Below are 23016 nucleotides of genomic sequence, written 5' to 3' on the forward strand. Positions count from 1 at the left end.
TTTTGAAATAGCAATAGTTATTTTAGTGTCAAGAATATATTACAAAAACAATATTGAATTTTTCATAACATCATATCATTGTCGAGACTGATTTGTGACAGAAAAGAAAATGAATTTAGGTAAATATTATTGGAAATAGACAAGACAATTATAGGGAAAATCACTTAGTGTCTGGGTGAAGAATCATAACTTATCTCTTATTGTATTCCCCTGGCAGTTAGACTAATTTCTAAATATCGCAATTATATATCACACATAAAACGTAACACAAATATAAAAAAACAAGGGTTGCTGATTTGCGAGATGTTTAAAAAATTTGATAACTTTTTAATGTGTCGCATAATCGTTGGTGTTTCTTTTTTAACATTTTCGAATTTTCTTTCTGTAAATAAGTGACATAGCTTAAATCATCCTTCATAATAACCATACATTATTATGTACGAGGGTTGTCCAAAAAATTCGTGCACTGTAGTATTGTCGTGAGAGTTATTAATAAAAACAAATAAATTATATATCACTTGAAGGAGAAATCTATCTCAAATTTGAAAACAAAAGAAAAAGCCGAGTAACCGGCGTGTCGTATAAAAGAATGGTCATTTAGTTACCTTAGTAACGTAATACCGGCGCACGACAAAAAATTGGGTTAGTTCATTACCGTAATTGTATTAATTGTTTGTTGCTTGTAAAGTGGTATTTGCTTTTTATGTTATAATTTGTTTTAATGTCAAATGATTGATGCAAAGTATTGTGTAATTTTTATTGTTTTTATGCAACGTACATGTAACATCTTCCACCAGTGCACCAGTGCAGGAATATATTAGACAACCCTTGTCACATGCGCCGGCATTACAGACGGACGTCTGCCTAACCGGCTTTCATCGTCTACCGACTCTCTCTCTCTCTCACTCTCTTCTACAGAGCGTTTGTGCCATTTAAAAACCAACCTTCGTGACACTGAATTTGTCCCGCTTGCCCTTTTAAGTTCTTTGTAGGTATCTGTTGGTGTTTTACCAATATTTGCACCATATTTAATGATCGTCCGTATTTCAAGACGTTTAGTGACTTACATTTTCACGTAATTACAGTATTGACGACCACACACAAATGATTGTTTACGACTGTTACAATAGGGCAAAAGACGTCATATTTTTTAGTGACGTTTGGAATACGTACACACACTTTTCCCTGAATTTTAACGTTAATATGTAGAATTTAAAGAATACCGTGATGCATCAAAGTAATGAACTAACCCAATTTTTTGTCGTACGCCGGTATTACGTTACCAAGGTAACTGTATGACGATTCGTTTTCACGACATGTTGGTTACACGGTTTTTTCTTTTGTTTTCTTATTTGAGATATATCTCCCCTTCAAGTGATATATAATTAATGTTTTTCTATCAATAACTCTCACGACAATAATTGCAGTGCACGGATGTTTTGGACAACCCTCGTATTATACATTTATGAAAAAAAATGAAAAATTGTTTAAGTCCTTGTCGATAACATAAAGTCAAATGAAGGTAAATATATCCAAGAATTTGCCAACACTAGATTAAGAATAGTCATATAACATTGAAATTATGAATTTATCATTTAAGCGGCATTTAAATGATTCAACAAATTATAAAATGTATACCAAGATTCAGTAAGATAAGTCAATCTAAACTGAAACAATTGACCGGAAACCATCATGTTTTACGTCCGCTCATCCACATGACCGCCTTACTCCAATCTAAAAACTAGCATTTTCAAAATTGAAAACCTGGTTAAATAGAAGAACAATACATTGTCTTAATCAAGATAATACCTTAACAGTTTTAATTCAATGGAAATTTACGTATTTTGCGTTAAAAAGTCACATATAATAAAGTTTCTAATCAAACCAAAACTCGGTCATTGAGAGATGTGTGTTATCTAACTCATATTTAATTTATTACAAGACCAGAAATTAAATCAACATTGAAATAAAAAAAATAGTTACCGCAAATTAAAATAGAATTCATCCCTATGTTGATTTGAACGATTCCAAATGAACCAGTTATCCGGCTAATTATAGAACCCACTCGTGACTTAAATAATGCAGTCAGTGAAAACTAAGGTCATCCTCTTCCAGTAACGATATGACCTTTTGTTTGCATTGTAACTTTATCAAATTTTGATCATATGACATATGCTCAAAATTAAATAGAAAATCATTTTTTCTTTCTTTTTTTTTCTTTTTGCCAAAATTTCAAGGAGCCCCTTTAATTATTTTTGTTGCATTTTATTGCATTAAAAATAATTAAAGGGACTCCATATAGAATTTTTGCAAAAAAAAATTATTTCCATTTTAATTGTGAGCATATTTCTTTTTGCCATTTTCAATAAAATTCTTCACTTAATTTTTGTAAGAATATCATATATTAGGCTTTTTGACTTCAGTGGAGCTTCTTATATATTTGTTTATTTTTCTAATAAAGTTTTCTTTCACTTCTTATGGTAAAACAAAGAAGATTGTATTGAACGAGTAGTTAATTTTCTACCAAACGCCTTAAATTCCTTTTTATATGTTCCGCGGCAGATTTGATGTTATTGGAGTTCTTATATTAATAGCATTAATTTATGTCAAGACATAAAATAAATTGTACTTAGTTCGTAATATGGTATGCGTTTGGTGAAATCAGTGTATTAGTACACGAATACTTCCTTGTCAACGTTATGTTTTTGTTAGATGATCTCCAAAATATACATGCAAATATTTGTCAATTCAGGTTTCTTAAAATTCAGATGCGTAAAGAATTTGAAGGCCTTTACATATTTTTTAATGCTTACAATCGAAAATAAAATGATAAAAACTTGGAGAGATATTAATCCATACCCGCATTATTAAAATGTTAAAGTAAAAAAATGAAGATTCTGTTCTTTATAGATATTAAGGACTTCTCTTCTTCATCTTGATCATGTATAACAATGGTAAAATGACACCTAAATTAAAATCAGCTACGATATATAAATACTGGAAAATCGCTATATGATATATAATATACTATACGAGGTTATTATCATATATCTTAGCATTTTCTGTCTAAGAATGTTTTATAACGTGATTTTTGTCTCCTGGGGAAAACATTATTACTTTTTTTCTCAAGGCTTCCTCTTATCACTGTCTATTATATTTAAATTACTTGTTTTATGTCGCTTTTAAAGTACCTAGAATAGAGGACAATCAGTACATGTACCTGACCTGAAATTTCTTTATTACTACATTAACCCATATCACACTGTGCCTGTCTTTCATTTTAGAGAAAAACTTCTCATTAGTTCTAGGAAAATTTATGAATAAGTAATGACTGAATTGCGAGAAGTCCAATCCATGACGATCATTTTGTACATATTGGTTGCATAGGTAGAATTTGTTGTCGCAAGCAGCCTAAACTTTAATTTGTAAAATTGTATCCTACTTAGGATTTTGAACAATTCTTAAACAGCTTTTTTTAAATTCAGTCAATGCTTCCCAGTACAAGTATCACGTTTAATAATTCATTTGCTCTGAACGTATCATTGATTAGATATAGATAGTCTGGAAAAAGAGACGCTTCTCTTGTATTAATCTATTTCTGAAGTTAGTTTTGAATGTATGAAAGGAATATCAAGCATTACTATTTTAAAACACTTACTAGGTTCTTTCATTTCCATGTATGGAGTTATCGTGAAATATTAATAATGGAAAAAAATACAAATGGAAATATGGAACATGATAATAATTTATGCCAGTAAAAAAAGAAACAGTTACATGAAACAGACGAAAATAAAGATATGTTTTAATTTTTCCTAGGAACAACATAAACATCAAAATCAGATAACAAATAAAACTGCAATATTATGTGTCTGATAATATTATATTACAGAGTATTTCTATCAGTTCGGTCTTTTACTGAATCGTGTTCTTAAATTAAAAACTTATTTCCTAGGAACAAGTTTGCACACCATGTAATTTCAATTTGGTGTAAGTTCCATTGAAATAACATACAATATAAGCGCCATAAATCAGCATGCAAAACTGTGACAAATCTATATTTAGAGCACTTTTAAAACTCTGTTCCTAATTTAATTCAGATACTTTTAAGCATATATAGTGTCGTGTAAATTAAAGATTTAGCAACATACAGTATTTTAAATTGTAACACACAACTTATTCTAAAATAAAAATTAAATATAAAACAGTATGTATGTGTAATTTGCTTTTATTTTTTTCCGAACAATTTTACGTATTTTGTGGCATTTCATTTTGGATAATTTCTCACTGCATATCTTCAGACTGCTACGTTTAACATCCTGTCAACATTTATATAATGATGCTTAAAATGTTTAGTGTTTGGTTAACATTTTCTTAGGTCCTATTGATCAAAAATTCGTTCTTGTTTCTTTAATTAAATTATAATATGTAAAAAGTCTTTTCTAATACGGTCCATCTACCAGGCCAAAAATAAGAATGTATGTTTCCCTTTCCCATCACAAGCGCAAGAGGGTAAGGTAGATAGGTTAGAGAATTTTTATCACTTATTTATATTTTTACGAGAATGCATGACAAGCTATATTTGAATTGTCACTGAGCATTTAATAATTGAGATCATATTCGTACACATTTCTTCCACCATTTGCTTTCTTTCTTTACAAGAATTATAGATATATACAACACGAGTTGAGAACACACATGTTTGAATTTAAGCGTTTTGTTTTTACATTTAATAGTGTTGGTTAATAGATAACTTTTCATTTCAATAATTTCAATATATCATGTACAATGAGTGATTCCATGCATATAACATAGCGGTCAACTTTTGCAAAATATAATAAAAGATATTTAAAATATAAAAAAATATGTTTTCATATGATTAAACCTTGACATTGTCAAACTGAGCAGTCACCTATCAACAACTATGTTATAGATAAAGATTAAATCTGATAAGTTATCATAAGTGTAGAAAGGTGATTCAAATATCAAATGTGCATTTACTAGTAATCAAAACTCCTGAAACATCAAAAAAGATAATTTTAATATCTGTTTGTCTAAAAACTGTAAAAACCTAACAGGAAGTTTTCATGCCCTATTTTACAAAGAAGAAGACGAGAAAATTATTCAAATAAAAGATACAATAATACTGACTCGTGGAAAAATAGCACATTGATATACCTGAGATTGGTAACGTACTGGTATTACATTAATGGTCTATTTAGAGAGCATAATGGCCACAGCTGTCATAGTTAGTATTTATAACATTAGCTGAATAAGTCTAAAAATTAAATGTTGATCACTTTACACTTTGTAAATTGATGAAACATTTCTCTTGGCGTTTTGTGAAAATCTCAATTTTCTATAAAATAAACCATTGTATACAACGCATTATTCGTGCTGAGCTTTATTTAGCTTGTTAATCTCGTTAAAAGTTGATTTAGATACCCTATAAGATATTTCCGTCTTGAAAGCAAGAATATCATCACGTTTGTCATATTTTTATAGAGAAATAAAGTCAGTAAGGTAACTTTACTATCAGGCAACACGCGAAATGTTCCTGTCAGAGTTATTGTTGTCTTTAAATATATACTATAGATTTTATTAGTTTCTAGAAATGCATTTGAAACATTGGATAACATGATCAAAATAAATCAAAATATGTATAATTGATTTATAATATTTTACAACATCATCAACATTTTACATTTAACATGACGCATAGAATGGTCTCACTGGTCTCCCTTACATCACTTAGTCATATTATTATTAATTCGCATTCAGTGAATTACTTGATTCAAAATTAAGAGGTTACCATTTAGAATTTTTATACTATTGAAGGACATGATTGGTGACATGTCCGAACTCAGTGGCTGAAATGGCGGATGAATCCGTATTAAGCTACAACACGCACACGCACCAAAACACACACACGCACGCACGCACACACACACACACGCAAGCATACGCATACAGTATGTACGAATATCTTGTAATATCTATTGTTCGTGATCATTAATGAAACACATCAACTTGTAAAGTAATTGACGTATAATAAGTAAGAAATATACAAAAATAATCTTGAAATAATTGATAGATAATCTATTTTCACACCGTCTTGTAATTGTGTTTTTTATCTGTTTATAGATTAAAGTAATGATACTGATGTGATTTTTAAAACTAGTTTCTCTCAAGAATATTGTATACTTTTAAGATTCTTTACCTTTCTAAGCTAAGCTGGTTAAAAAGTTTTCTTGCAAAACAATTGAGCCATATACAATCTAGATCATTGTGCAGGTTTTTTTATATGATCTGTTCTCAAAACAAATTTGGTAAGGTCGCGCAAACACACGTTTCACCAGCAAAGGTCGTGCGCCATCATCTTGCCAGTTCTAAATATGGAGATGCTGTGCAGAGAAAGAGTTCGAGTAAACTTAAGGTAGATCGTGCTACTACTTTTAGCCCTTCAATATCTGCAATGTTTATGAGGACATATTGTATTTTATAAACGAAATTCCTTTATGCTTTTATCTTATATACAGGATACCTGGATTAAATGTCTTAGTTTGGATATGAATTTCTGTAATGTACAATATTCTGCACACCTTAAATGAATGTTTTCCATTTCTTATCCCCATCTGCATTGCTAGAAATGGATTATAAGAATGGCCTCCGTCTGTCAGTCCGTCCGTCTGTAACACTTTCGTGTCCACTCCATAACTTTTAAACCGCTAAATCGTTTTCGAAAATACTTGGCACAAATGATCACCATAATGAGACGATATGCATAGTGCAATAATTGGGTTGCTACCACCAAGGTCAAGGTCACACTTTAAGGTGAAGTGCTAAAAGGTCTACATTACGTGCAGCCTGCCAAGGGCCTTTGTTGGGGCTGAACTGTGATCCGGTGAATTAAAAATGGCTTACTGCAGTGACCCGAAGGATAAACTTCCAATATAATACAACCAGCAGCTTTGGAGGTGCTTTTAGTTGTTAGTTTAGATTTGTGTGATTGCTTATGCTTATTATGACCTTTGTATGAATGAGGAATAAATAATGCATCGACATTTAACTGCAATAAATATAATTATGCTCAAAGAGATTTCCGTACAAACTTGCTAAATTTCGCAATAGTACAAAGACTGTTACACTGAACAGACCTTTGATGTTAAAATATAATTTATAATGCATAGAATGTAGAAGACATATGTCTTATAGAACAAGAATGAGACAACTGTGTTAGCGATTCTTGTATATCATTTATTAACTTTTCAATAACACGTTTTCACTTCAAATGTAAGTCTAATATGAAGTTCACTACGACATAAAACAAGACAATTATGCAAAAAGTACGGCCTTTATGAGAAAACTATGGCTTTGAATGCAGTCTAAAATGACAGTTTTCAGCCAAATAACAAGGCCATTATGACAACACTTAATTATTAACATTATAATAAATACAGTGTAGTAAAACCGTGTAAAATTAAATCTTTATATATTCTATATCAACCTTTTCTTACCCACCATTTTTGAAAATGTACAACTATAATATCTTACTCCTTAGTGTTTAATAAGGCATTAAGGCTTATAATTGTTTACCAACAATTTTTACTATTCACATAAATAAGGAAAATGAGAAGAAATCATTCTATGTAAGAAAAAGCCATATTATCTGATATTCTGATTAATATACAAATGCATTTGCTTTAAATCCAACATAATAAAACAGCTTCAATACCAACGCCAAAATAGACTACAAATATTACAAAATGTAAACTTGTTTCAGGCAACATCCAGACTATATGTATACCGCTTGTTCCAGACTGATTAGATAAAAGACTTAAATTACATGTTGCTTGTATTCACTCCTTCTGTCTACCTTCAAATACTACTGCTACCTAAAACTGTTACAGCGAAACAAATATCATAATTATATTCATTTTTTTTTCTTTATAGAGCCAGTCAATGAGGATCACATATATATTTCTATATTATTTTGGCACTGTAAATATACAGACTGAAATAATTATATGTTGACTAAAACTAAAAAACTTTGTCCCTAAACTTTAAACAAACGTTATGCATTCGCTTTTTAATCCATAAAACTCCAAATATTATGTTGGATAAAACATATTTGGCTTTTTTTTTATATACCCAATCCAAGCAGGAATAAGTTGCGGGACAGGTAATAACATTTTTGAAGCTGGTCTGGTGTTAATAATGCACGCGAGAACAATAAAAGTGCACGATAGTTTGTTGGGAAAAGGTAGAATAGTGGCGATTAAGACACGTATCCAACAATTTCTGAAATTTATAATACAATTACAAAATACGTCCAACGAACAGATTTGATGGCATAAATAAACCTGGGGAAGACGTTAAAATATACAATATTTTTACATTTTATGTATTATACAGACAGACACATGTACTTTTATTGAAGATTTTGTGAATTTGAGGAGCGATTCCAGTTATTGAAAACCCACATTCTGAGAGTTATTGGAATTATGAGTACAAACTTTAGTAAAATATTTAATTGATTTGTAATGCAAAGTAAAATAGTGTATAAATCTTCTGAAGCAAACATATGTCAAAGAGTAAACATATCATTAAGATGGTACTTTTTTTTTTTTGGCAAAGATACTAAACAGACATGTTCAAAACATCTTAATTATTAAGCTGTTAATAATCTGTTATTCAAACATACGTGTCCACACGAAACAAGAAAACATCCCAGGAAGTAATTTAAAGCTTAACTACTAAATTTGGTTACATTTTGATTGAGGTTTCTTGAATAAATATTACAAACGTTCATTCAACCTTCCAATGTGCGTTCATTCAACCCCATAAGCTTGGGGTAAGAGCTGGTACACGATAAGTGAAGTTTTTCTTATAGCCTGTCATGCTTTCTTCTCTGGTAATGGATATCGTAAAAAACGTTCTTCTGATCATTTTCTACAAGAGAAGAAACAATCGAAGTCTCTAAAAAATTGTTTTAGTTTAAAGGGAACAAATGAAAAATTAATGAAATAAAATAGTATTGGGCAATATTGAAAAAAGCATAAAACTGAATATGATGAAATGACATCATTATTTATATGTTGTTCAGCTAGGCTCACTGTAATGATTTCATAAAATGGTCGCTTAACGATATTGTAGATACATGTATTTCTAAATATTATACTAGAAGATTAGTAATGATAATCTATTTAATCCATTAACTTAATTGGCTTTATTATCATTAATTGTTCAAATGTCATTTTCATTCCACACTGCCGACGAAAACGAAATAAGAAAGTGAAAAAGCGTTTTGAGAATGGGACGATATTTAACATGATCTTAAAATAGCAAAACATACATTAAATATGTTGATATATGGTGCTTCGGACGTAAAATGTAGCTGGCCCTTACTCACCAATGCCGTCTATAAACATGATCATTTAAATCGGGCCTGCAATATTTTCATTTTTGCTATGTTGAGTGACTTTATGACTTTCCACTTTTAACATCTTTTTATTGAATAATATCCTGGAAAACAGGAATTTCGATTTTTAAATTAACAAAATCAGAAAGGCGTTATTTCAATTTTTCAATTTTCTATGAACTTGAATTGGAAAGAGGTTGTTGTATAAATAGCAATTATCTACATAACCCTATTTCATTTTAGAGTACCTTCTATCACGCAATCTTAGCCCACGCAACGATTAGCTTTGTATAATGTACAATGAGACATTTTCTTCACTTATTGTAGTCGGAATACAGTAACCAACCATGAAATAACATGAAAGAGGTAGAACTAAAATATCACAAACACAATAAGAATACCGTGCGAACGATGTTCAATAATCGGAAATTTAGCATATCTAGTTGAATGTACAGTGGAACTCTTTTAAGACGGCCACAAGGCACAACCAAATTAAAAGCGCAGCCAAATTGGGAAATTGAACCTCTTGCAGATGTAATATTTGTACCCTGTTTGGCATTGGTATATGAAGCTACCGTTCGCATTTCCCTTTATCACCGGCATAAACAGTTATCAACAATCAATATTTAAAAGATTATAGTGATGAATTATTAATTCAAGATTTGTAAACAGTCTCAGATTGGTTTATTTCAGCTTAAACGGTTTCAGTGATAACTGATTTATCACATTTTAGTATTTGTAAGACATTTTAAAAGTAATGTATTTAAATTAATAACCGTATTCATTTTCACCACATAAATAAAACAATTACTAGATAGCATAAAATAAGCGAATATCGAAGATGTTAATTATTACTACACGTCTTAATATAATTGCCTTTGATAACTATTCTCTTTATAATATTACTGTTCGGCAATTTGCTTTGTTGACGTGCTTAAAGCTCTTCAGCTTTTCTAACGATGTTATTTTTAGATAAATCGTTTCATGAAAAACTTAATATGGAAAATTATTTTACCGGATGTTGTGTCTTTTTTGAAAATCGAACTCAGTAGGACCTATTTTGATGCCGCACCATGACAAAACCGACGTAGTGCATTTGCGACCAACATGGATCTAGACCAGCATGCGCATCCGCGCAGCCTGGTTAAGATCCATGTTGTTCGCTTACAAGTAGAGATTCTGATAGCGAACAGCATGGTTCCTGACCAGACAGCACGGATGCGCAGGTGTTGTTCACAAACGCATAATGCTGGTTTTGTCATGGCGCGGCTCATTTTTTATTAGATATTTTTGACATTATTATTATATTGAAATAAGTTTTCTGAAATAAATACTAAAAGAGCCGAACAATGGTCAGTGAAATCATTGTATTTTTTTAATATTTTCCAGTGAGTTTTGCCATTTACATACCGTTCGTTACCAATGACATCAAATCCGGAGAGGAAATGAGAGGAAATGACATACTAAAAAAGGCATATTAAACCAAATTTTGCAACTACATGTATATTGAACTTTTTTTAGAAATTGTTGCAAAAAAATTTTAAAGTGTATAAGCTATACAGTATATCTGATGCAAAAATTCTTGTTTGGATTAAAAACAAAATACTTCCAAAATGTTTGTATGAAATAAAAATTGGCAATAAATTGCCTTAAAGCGAGTGGCGTATGAACAAAGTCATTGCTAAACAGATAAAACCCTACTTAAAATAGCAAAATAATATTTTGTTCCGAACATTTTATTCTGTTTACATACATTATTCATGTGTGTTAAATAACAGATACATTTTATGTTACGACTTTTTTGGGAATCAACCATATAATAGTAGAACCAATATAATTTTACTGTTGATGAATTTTATAAAAATATTTCATATGATATAGATTTATTCCTATTGGACATACGAGTACGTTTAAAAGTAAGTCATCTTTATTCTTACTTTTTCAGCTTTTTCAAAAAACACCATGATTGTGCTACATCAGAAGCACTATTTACCTATCAATGGTGTACTATACATTAACAGTTTATATTTACATTTACTTATGTTATAAGTATCATAATGCTTGCCTGCATGTTCATTCTTTTGTGAATCTAAGCAGTGATAATTGCAATGTAACTCACTTACATATATACCATACAAAAGTATTTACATATTGTTTTGCTTATATTTAAACTTAAATTATAAACAGATTTGCAAAAAATTATTGAAATTTATATTCAAATTGCTGGCTTAAATGTCAATAATTATCAAAACTATTTGTCACTAGAACTACCCATTATATTGAAACACTTATATGAATATATACACATGTTTTGTGTATATTAATATCTTTTCTGCAATCTGCAATTTATTGGGAAATAGTTTAAATTGTTCATTTTGTATAAGTGAGATATACCTGTAAACATTTTGCTGTAATTTACTTCTATAATTATCAACCAAAAAAAAGTTTTTCATTGTTATAATAATGCTAAAATGTTCATAATTGTCTTTGATAATGATATTGTTAAAATGTTCATAATTGTCTTTGATGATGAAAATATTAAAATATTCATAATTGTCTTTGATGATGATAATTTTAAATGCTCATAATTGTCTTTGATGATGATAATGTCAAAATATGTCATACTTGTCTTTGATGATGCTAATGTTAAATGTCTATAATTGTCTTTGATGATGATATTGATTGTCTCTTTGGTGATGATAATGTTAAAATGTTCATAGCTGTCTTTGATGATGATAATATCAAAATGCTTATAATTGTCTTTGATGATGATAATGTTAAAATGCTCATATTTGTCTTTGATCATGATAATATTAAATGTTCATTATTGTCTTTGATAATGATAATATTAAAATGCTCATAATTGTCTTTGATAATGATAATGTTAAAATGTTCATTATTGTCTTTGATGATGATAATGTTAAAATACTCATACTTGTCTTTGATGATGATAATGTTAAAAAGCTCATAATTGTTTTTGATGATGATAATTTTAAAATGCTAATAATTGTCTTTGATGATGATAATTTTAAAAGTTCATTATTGTCTTTGATAATGAAAATATTAAAATGTTTCAGACTTGTCCTTGATGCATGATATATTCTTCTTAGTACAATTTATAGCAAGTAGCCTTAACCTATTTTTAATGCACAATTTAGGAGTATTTTAAAGCATAAGTATGCTATTTTGTCCACTAGTGTCAGTTCTAAAATTTACCATTTAAATGTACAATTAACTTTCAGTTGTAATCATTGGTATTGCCATATTATCAAATGTAGATACATTTGGCTTTATTGTTAAAATGATTCTTGGCAATGAACTTGAGGAATACTATTCTTGTCAACTTATCTTGACAATGTAGATTACATTTGGCTTGATTGTTAAAATGATTCTTGACAATGAAATTTAGGAAAACTATTCTTGTCAACTTATCTTGAGAAGCCATTCAACTGAAATTACAATTTTACATTTTGCCCTAATATTTGTTAGTTTAACTTGTTCTTACTTGTAGCTTTGTTGATTGAAACTGTCACTCTTCTCTTCTGATGATCATTAAGCTGCTCTGTCATAATTATGTTGACCATCAAAGTCACTCTGTCAGTTGATAAATATTCTTGAAATTCTCAGAGAAATAATTATTAATATATTACTACAATATTTTTTATAAGTTTATATGTATAAGCTTGTCTTGAAACTAAGATGTTTAAATCCTTTAATCATAGAATACCATACAAGCCTTACATAAAAGATGCAGGTTTTTTGAATCAAGAAATATTCTTCAATTTCTTTTGTGCTTCTGCAAATGTCAAACATACTAAATAATATACTTATCAAAATATGTTACCTACATCTATCTTGTATGAAAAAATCAACATCTTAATATATATAGCACATAATTTTAATTATTAATAAATGTTTTTCAATCACTTAAAGCTTACATGAAACTTTGTGTTGCCTTAAGGTGGAAGGTAATTTCCTCATACTTCCTAAGTCATTGAACTGAAATTGCAATCATTCATTTTGTCCTAATATGTGCTTATTCAAATTGTACTTACTTGCAGCAATTTTGCTAAAAAATGTCAATCTTCCCTTTGCTAGTCAACAAAACTGCTCTTACAGTGATTACATATTGTTGATTTTCTCTATAAAAAATCAAATAAACAAAATTATTATCAAAACATCATCTTTAATCAGATATGTATATGATTTGTATGTGAATCTTTGTCTTTAATAACCTTGGACAATGTAACTTCTTAGTACAATATTTGCCTAAATATGATAATGCAATGTTTTCATGATTGACTTGTTATATCAAAATCAATTTTTATGAAAATGACAATGTATCATTATTTTGCTCACTTTTGAACAATTTCTCTAATATTTGCAAATGCTGCAATCTGAAAGTTTAAAATTTCTTTTATACTTGCCTTGTCTGAAAGTCTAAATCATTTTACCTGTGTCATTGTTTATTTGTTGACTTGTTTTCATAGCTCCTCTTCCAGCTAATTATCAGTTTATGCACATTCTCAAACTTCCTAGCTGAAACAATCATCATTCAATTACTATTATTATTATGAAATAACAGAATGTAAATGCCTACATGTTTGCCACCTTAATAACAGAATACCTATTATAAATAAAGGAAATATGTAGCTTACATATATCATAAGTTAGACAATTATTTATTTAGATAAAATTATATATTAATAACTTATACCTAAAATACTAAAATAAAATACTGAAATTATCATCATGTAAATACTACTATTATTATTATTATTATTATTATTATTACTACTATTATTATTATTATTAAATAACAAAATGTTAATGCTTACATGTTTGCCATATAAATACAGAATACCTCTTACAAAATAAGGATATATGTACCAACTTGTATCATAAGTTATACCTATACATATTTAGATAATGTTTATTTTTATATCTCAAATACTTATACCTATTTTACTAACTCAATTTATGAAAAATAAAATAAAAAGATCAAATGAAAAAGTTCCTAAAAAGCTTTCAATTTAAAACAGTATGAAATCAATCAAAATTGTACAGATATGCTTAACAATAATCTACTTTAATGAATTTCGTCTTATGATATTGGATAATCCTATCTTATCATTCATTTATAAATTAAAAAAATGCAAACCTTTTTAGTTACTCTTCTCTTAAACTCTTCTCTCTATTCTGTCAATGGTAAAGTCTTTCTCTTGTCATATTTCTTGGGTCTTTTTCAGGTCGAAGCTTTCTCACTCGAACATACATTCAACCCTGACATCACATAATGAATATTGACCTTTCTACCTATCGAGTGAGAGTGGGTTTATTTGGTCCATATCAATTACGTTCTTCTGGCTGTAAATTGCTATCTTGTTTTGATCTTATCGTTTGGTTAGCTATGCTCTTAGTAATGGCAGGTGACGTTCACAAAAATCCAGGTCCTGCAGATATACCTAACACCCCCGATATAACAAACACTCAAAACGCATTCATATCACATCTTACAGTGGTCCACTACAATATTCAGAGCATATCAAATAAGACTGACATTATCTATACTGAACTTAACCACTTTGATATCCTTGCTTTTACAGAAACATGGCTCGACCAGTCTACATCTACAGATGAACTCTTTTTTCATAATTATCATACACCTTTCAGAAAGGACCGTAGTTGTGATAGACATGGTGGAATATTAGTTTACGTAAAAGAATCCCTTACAACTTCTCGTCGCAATGACCTTGAACCCATTGGTATTGAGTGTGTTTGGGTAGAAGTCCGTATCAAAAACAAGCCTCTTCTCTTTGGCGTATTTTATCGCCCTCCCAATTCTCATGCATCTGTCTTATCGAAAATTGATGAATCTATAAGTCTGGCTTTTGATTCTGGTATAAAAGACATAATCATCACAGGCGATTTCAACCTGGACTATTGCAAACCTCAGACAAAGAAAAAAAATAGAAGATTTTTCAATTAAATTTGGCCTGACCCAAGTCATTTGTGAGCCTACACACTTCACAGAGCATTCTCAATCTCTCATTGATCTTTTCCTTGTTTCGTCAAGTGATCTTGTGTCTGTTAGTGGAGTAGGTGAGCCTTTTCTTGATCAGAATATTCGCTATCATTGTCCAGTCTATTGCTGCCTTCGATATGAAAAAGGACAATCCAATACCTTCAGACGCAAGATATGGAACTATGCTTCCGGTGATTTTCACTCTCTCCGTAGAAAAGTTTTGGACTATAACTGGAATACTTGCTTTAATCAGAACATTGATATTTACACTACAAACTTTACAAATGCACTTCATACTCTCTGTGAATCATGTATTCCCTCTAAATCAGTCACTATTAGAACATCGCAACCAGCTTGGATACACAATGACATTCGTAAAGCAATAAGACACAGAAAACAAGCATATGATAAAGCTAAACGAACAAACTTACAAGAACATTGGACCGCATATAAACAATCTCGCAACAAAACCATAACTCTTGTGCGCAATGCAAAGAAGACACATATTAACAAATTAGCACAACAATTAAAAAACCCAGACATTTCCACCTCAAACTTTTGGACAGTAATCAAACAATTCATAAAACCAAACAAAACATCCAAAGAAATTCCAGCACTAAAACATAATGATCAAATATTTGAAACAAACACTGATAAGGCGAACGCACTAAATCATTTCTTCCAAGCGCAAACTCAACTAAATGAAGCCAACAACCAACTACCAAACACTTGTGTTAATCCAGTAGCTCCGAAACTACATTTTCTAACAATAACTCCGACCGAAGTAACTGATGCACTTCTACTTCTGAAAGCCGGCAAAGCCACAGGTCCAGACAAAATCAACAACTTTGTTTTGAAACAACTATCTGTCGAACTATCTACTCCTCTGTGTAATCTTTTCAACTATTCAATACAGTCAGGGAGAGTTCCCACAGAGTGGAAGATTGCTCAAGTCTGTGCTATCCATAAGAAAAATGACCCACAAGATATTAGTAATTACAGACCGATCTCTTTACTTAGCGCCCTCAATAAAGTTCTTGAGCGTATCCTACACAAACACATCTTCAACTTTTATCATGAACATCACTTTTTCTCTACCTTGCAATCTGGTTTCATGCCTAACGACTCTACTGTCAATCAACTAACTTCCATTTATCATTCCTTCTGTCAAGCCCTAGATGATGGGAAAGAAGTCAGGGCTGTTTTCTGTGACATATCAAAAGCCTTTGACAGGGTGTGGCACCGTGGTCTTCTCTTTAAATTACATCAAAGTGGTATTTCCGGCCAAATCCTTACGTGGTTTGAAAGTTATCTTTCAGACAGAAAACAGTTTGTTGTTGTCTCTGGTACTTCCTCTGATACTGTAACCATCTCAGCTGGTGTTCCTCAAGGTTCCATTCTTGGACCGCTTTTGTTTCTAGTGTACATCAATGACATTGTAACCAGTATCTCATTACCCATACGTCTTTTTGCTGATGATACAACTTTGTATATCATTGTCGAAAATCCAGTTACTGCTGCTGAACAACTCAACATAGATCTTCAAAACATCAATGCCTGGGCACATCAATGGCTTGTTTCCTTCAATCCCTCCAAAACTGAGTCCCTTATAATCACACGAAAACAAAATAAAGCAGTTCATCCACCTGTTATTTTCAATAATACAATTGTATCAAACGTTCATATTCACAAACACTTAGGTTTAACTTTTTCAGAAAATGGCTCCTGGTCAAACCACATTCAAGACATCAAAAACAAAGCGTGGCAGCGTATAAATATTCTTAGAACCTTCAAATTTACCCTTGACAGAAAATCTATCGAAATAATATATATTACCTTTATACGTCCAATCCTTGAATATGCTGACACTGTATGGGACAACATTACAAAAGGCGAACAAGAAGACATTGAACGAATCCAATTAGAAGCCGCTCGAATCATTTCCGGTGCTACTCAACTTGTTTCTCTTTCTAAACTATATCAAGAAACTGCATTAGAACCACTCCAAACCAGAAGGACTAAGCACAAACTCATTCTTTTCTATAAAATGGTAAACTCTCTCGTTCCTCCATATCTCTCAAATCTTGTTCCAACATCAGTTGGTAGTGAAACTCCTTATGGGCTTCGCAATTCTGAAAATATCAGAAACGTCCACTGTAAGTCTCAGCTATTTTCCAATTCTTTCCTGCCATCAACTATTAACGCTTGGAATAATTTAGCACCCGACGTCCGAAACTCATCCACTTTATCATCTTTCAAACATGCTTTAAATAGAGACATAACAAAAGTTCCATCTTACTATTATACTGGAAGCAGAGAAGTGTCTATCCAACATGCTAGATTACGAATGCATTGCAGTTCTCTTAAAGAACATCTTTTTTCTAAAAATATCATTGAAAGCCCATTGTGCACTTGTGGAGAAATTGAAGACACAAAACACTTTCTTCTTGCATGTCCAATTTATACTAATCAAAGAACAACCATGTTAAACAACCTCAGCAATATCACACCAATCACTGAAAACATTCTCCTGTTTGGAAATGAATCTCTTGACTCGGACAAAAACGAAACTATTTTTAAACATGTGCAAGGCTTTATAACACATACACAAAGATTTAAGCGCTAATTAAAACCCACTATCGCTTCGTCCCTGAAAAAGACCCACACATCTCAAATCTTTCTTCCCCTCCTAACTTTACTTCATGGACTTTCCTTACCTTTATTTTCTCTCTTTGATAATTACTAAACTTAAAATGTTTTAAAAATCAAAACATTTTTCTTTTTGATTTTTTTGTCTGTTTTATCTGTTTTTCTCTTTATTTAAAACCAGGTCTACCCTTTCGTTTATTTATTTTGTTCCGGTTCAAAAATGTTTCAAATGAAGTAATATCGTCAGTGCAGATTCTTATGACAGACAGAAGCGAGGCTTAGTATAAGCTACAAAGCTTTATCCTCTATTCTGTATGCTATACTAACACAATGATTGTTTTAATTATATTTCTATTTGTTATTACTAGATTGTGTAATATTGTACAACATGTGTGTAAATCTATTTGGAAAATAAATATTGTTTAAACCAAACCAACAGTTTATATTTTTATTTTTTAAAGTCGCAATATGTCACTACAAAGCATTTTCTACAAAAAATTCCTTAATGTAAACGGAAGATGATAAATTAATAACAAGTGTTTTTCGCACGAATAAAGTGTAGTGTTCCATGACGTGACTGATTCATATAATCATGATAATGCTTCCCATTTTGACTTCGGAAATCGCGATAAATGTTTCGTCATGTCTCTGAGATGTTTATGCTGATATGTCACATGAGAAGTCAATTATAGGTGAACCTTGGGACAGATAAACTAATCAATTTTGCTGTCATTTATCTAAATACCCTGAGTAAATCTGTATAGTGAAATGAAATCTCGAAAATAACCGGTATTTCTCATGACGTGTGAACACCACTATAAGGTGACTTAAGCGGTATGTCAATACATGCAACTGTCTTTTTTGGTTGAACAGCATTTTAGTTATTTATCTTGGTACACGACCAATCACACTAAGAAACTATCAAAACTCCGTTTATATTTACAAAATTATTCATGGCCCAATCTTTAAAATACTTAGCCCTCTCGGAATTTTTAAAAAAGTTAAGAATGCAAAACAGATACCTTCAACAATAGTTTAGCTTTAGATTTTAAAAATACAAACATTGCACTTTATACCGATAGTGTTGATATTTGTAAATTGCAATCTATCATGACATTTGATATCGATATTGTTTCTGTCATATCACGACGAAATACATCATTTTTGTTCTTTTACTTTAAATATAGTAAACTTTACATTTAATATTTGTTACTTCCAAAAAAGCTTCTTTTTTCATTTTGAATGTTCTTTTGCAACTATATTCTTATATTTAATAAAGCAGAACATCATATATTTTGTAACTTGTGTTTCCCGTACAAATGATGTTGTTTCTTTTGTTCGTTTCATTACTTTTATAGCACAAATTAATATAAATGCTGATACTTTTGCAAAATCGAACATTTCCGTGTAGTTTAATTATCTTTCAACATTTATAAACATATCAGAAGTTATTTTCGTGTAAAGATATATTTTAGAAAATGAATTTTCCATCTCATCAGATTATTTATGAGATTGATTTGAGACAGAAAAGAAAATGGAATAATGCTAGACATTTAGACAAATATTATTGGAAATACGAGAAATTTATAGGGAAAATCACTTAGTGTCTGGGTTAAGAATCATAACTTATTTCTTATTGTATTCTCTTGATAGACTAATTAATACCACACATATCCATTACATAGAACAAATATAAACTAGGGTTACTGATTTGCGCGATTTTGTATCTTTGGTTTTGTTTTGCTATGAAAACGTTTAAACACAAAAATTTATTTACTTTTTAATGTGTCGTATATTTTTGATGTTTTTTTTTAAACATTTTCGATTTTTTTCCTGTAAATCAGTGACATGGCTTATATCATCCTCCATAATAACCATTTACATTATACATGTATGAAAAAAATGTGTCGATAAAATAAAGTCAAATCAAGATAAATATATCCATGTATTTGCCAACAGACCATTTGGTGATTAGATTAAGAATAGTCATATAACATTTAAATTTTAAATTTATGATTTATATAAGCGACATTTTCTTGATTTAACAAATCATAAAATTTATACCAAGGTTCATTAAGATAAGTCAATCTGAACTTAAGTAATTGACCGAAAACCATCATGTTTTACGCCCGCTCATCCGCCTGACCGCCTTACCCCAATCTAAAAACTAGTATATTTAAAATTGAAAACCTGGTTGAAATGAAGAACAATACATTGTCTTAATCAAGATAATATCTAACAGTTTGAATTTAATGGACATCTATGTATATTGTGTTAAAAAGTCACATATAATACAGTTTCTAATCAAACCAAAACTCGGTCATTGTTATTTCATTAAAAATAATTAAAGGGACTCCATATAGAATTTTTGCAAAAAAAGTTATTTCCATTTTAATTGTGAGCATATTTCTTTTTGCCATTTTCAATAAAATTCTTCACTTAATTTTTGTAAGAATTTCATATATTAGGCTTTTTGACTTCAGTGGAGCTTCTTATATATTTGTTTATTTTTCTAAAAAAGTTTTCTTTCACTTCTTATGGTAAAACAAAGAAGATTGTATTGAACGAGTAGTTAATTTTCTACCAAACGCCTTGAATACCTTTTTATATGTTCCGCGGCAGATTTGATATTATTGGAGTCATTATATTGATAGCATAAATTTATGTCAAGACATAAAATAAATTGTACTTAGTTCGTAATATGTTGTACGTTTGGTGAAATCGGTGTATTTGTAAACGAATACTCGCTTGTCAACGTTATGTTTTTGTTATATGATCTCCAAAATATACATGCGAATATTTGTCGTTCTAAGTTGATTTCGGGTTTCCTTTTCGATCTTGTTTATCATATTCTAAACATTCAGATGCGTAAAGAATTTGGGGACCTTTTATATTTTTGTAATGCTAACAAACGAAAATAAAATGATACAAAACTTGTAGAGATGTTAATCCATACCCGCATTGTTAAAATGGTAATGTTAAAGAATGAAGATTCTGTTCTTTCTTGATCATGTATAACAATGGTAATATGACTCCTAAGTTAAAATCAGCAACGGTATATAAATACTAGAAAATCGCTATATGATATATAATATACTACACGAGGTTATTGTCATATATCTTAGCAATTTCTGTCTAAGAATGTTTTATAACGTGATTTTTGTCTTCTGGGTAAAACAGTATTACTTTTTGTCCCAAGGCTTCCTCTTGTCACTGTCTATTATATTTAAATTACTTGTTTTACGTCGCTCTTAAAATATCTAGAATATAGGAAAATCAGTACATGTACTTGACCTGAAATTTCTTTATTACTACATTAACCCTTATCACGCTGTGCCCGTCTTTCATTCTAGAGGAAAATTTCTCATTAGTTCTAGGAAAATTTATGAATAAGTAATGGAGTAGAACAATCCATTACGATCATTTTTGTACACATTGGTTGCATGAGTAGAATTTGTTATCGGAAGAAGCCTAAACTTTAACTCGTGAAATTGTTTGCCCGTCAGGATTTTGAACAATTCTTAAACTGCTGTTTTCAAATTCAGTCAATGCTTCCCAGTACAAGTACCACGTTTAATAACTCATTTGCTCTGTACGTATCATTGATAAGATGTAGATAGTCTGAAAAAATGAGACGCTTCTCTTATGTTAAACTATTTCTGAAATTTTATTCTAAATGTATGAAAGTAATATGAAGCATTACTAATTTAAAACACTTAGTCTGTTCTAACTTTGACCAATTCCAATCCAAATTCAATTTTGTTTTTTCTCTATGTAAATTTCGGAATAAACATCTTTTTCACGAGCCCACTATTAAAAAACCCCATTTGATCCATTACATTGCAAATTTGATTTTGCACAACTTGAAAGGGTTTTCTTTGCACATGAAAAGGCTTAAAGCCCTAACCCGAATAACATTTCCGTCGATTTCCTCTTTCTGTATATAAAGTGTATAAATTTTCGAGAAAAAAAATCATTATTTCGAGCCACAGTTCCTACAGTGTTCTTCCAACTTCATATAAATGTAAATCAATGCTGGTGTGTGTGACAAAAATGCGCTTGAGAGAGCTCGATCTTGCAGGAATTGACCTGATGTACAGTTAGCCATTACAAAATGAACGCTACGTACTTAAAAAAAAAGTACATTGTATAAGTTAACAGGATCTTCTTCACTGCTACTTAAGGCTTACAGGCACAGAGATTTACTTCAATGAAAATAAGAGCAACTACTCCACGTTCAATAGTCGCTATTCGGACCTGCGATTCGTTCTTTATATATATAAAGTTTTAAGAAATTTTATACAAACACGCATCATATTCTCGTGTCAACTTTTGAAAAACCATTCGACCAATATCGTTGAAAATACGATTTTGTACAACTTTGGAGGGTCTTCTTTGAACATTATAAGGCCTCAAGCCCTAACCCAGTAATATGTCCAGGAGATTACCGCGTGAATCGGTCACTTTTTGCACCGGCGATTTGTTCTTTTTCTATATAAATTTCGGAAAAATTTTACGAGCCTACCGTTCAAAAACCGTTTAACCAATTCCAATGCAAATTCAATTTTGTACAACTTGAGAGGGTTTTCTTTGTAAATGAAAAGACTTAAAGCCCTTACCCAAAAAACATATTCAGGAGATTTCCGCGTGGCTTGGTCATTTTTTGCACTGGCCATTTGTTCTTTCTCTATATAAATTTCTGAAAAAACAGTAATTTTACGAGCCTACCGCTCAAAAAGCATTTGACCTATTCCAATTTTGTACAACTTTGGAGGGTCTTCTTTGAACATTATAAGGCATAAAGCCCTTACTAAAGTAATATGTCCAGGAGATTTCCGCCGTGGCTTGGTCATTTTTTGCACAGGCTATTTGTTCTTTCTCTTTATAAATTTCGGGAAAAAAAACAAATTTTACGAGCCTACCG

Source organism: Ruditapes philippinarum, unplaced genomic scaffold, assembly GCF_026571515.1.
Source record: "Ruditapes philippinarum isolate M1 unplaced genomic scaffold, ASM2657151v2 ctg1377_1_1_1_1, whole genome shotgun sequence".
Taxonomy (NCBI): domain Eukaryota; kingdom Metazoa; phylum Mollusca; class Bivalvia; order Venerida; family Veneridae; genus Ruditapes; species Ruditapes philippinarum.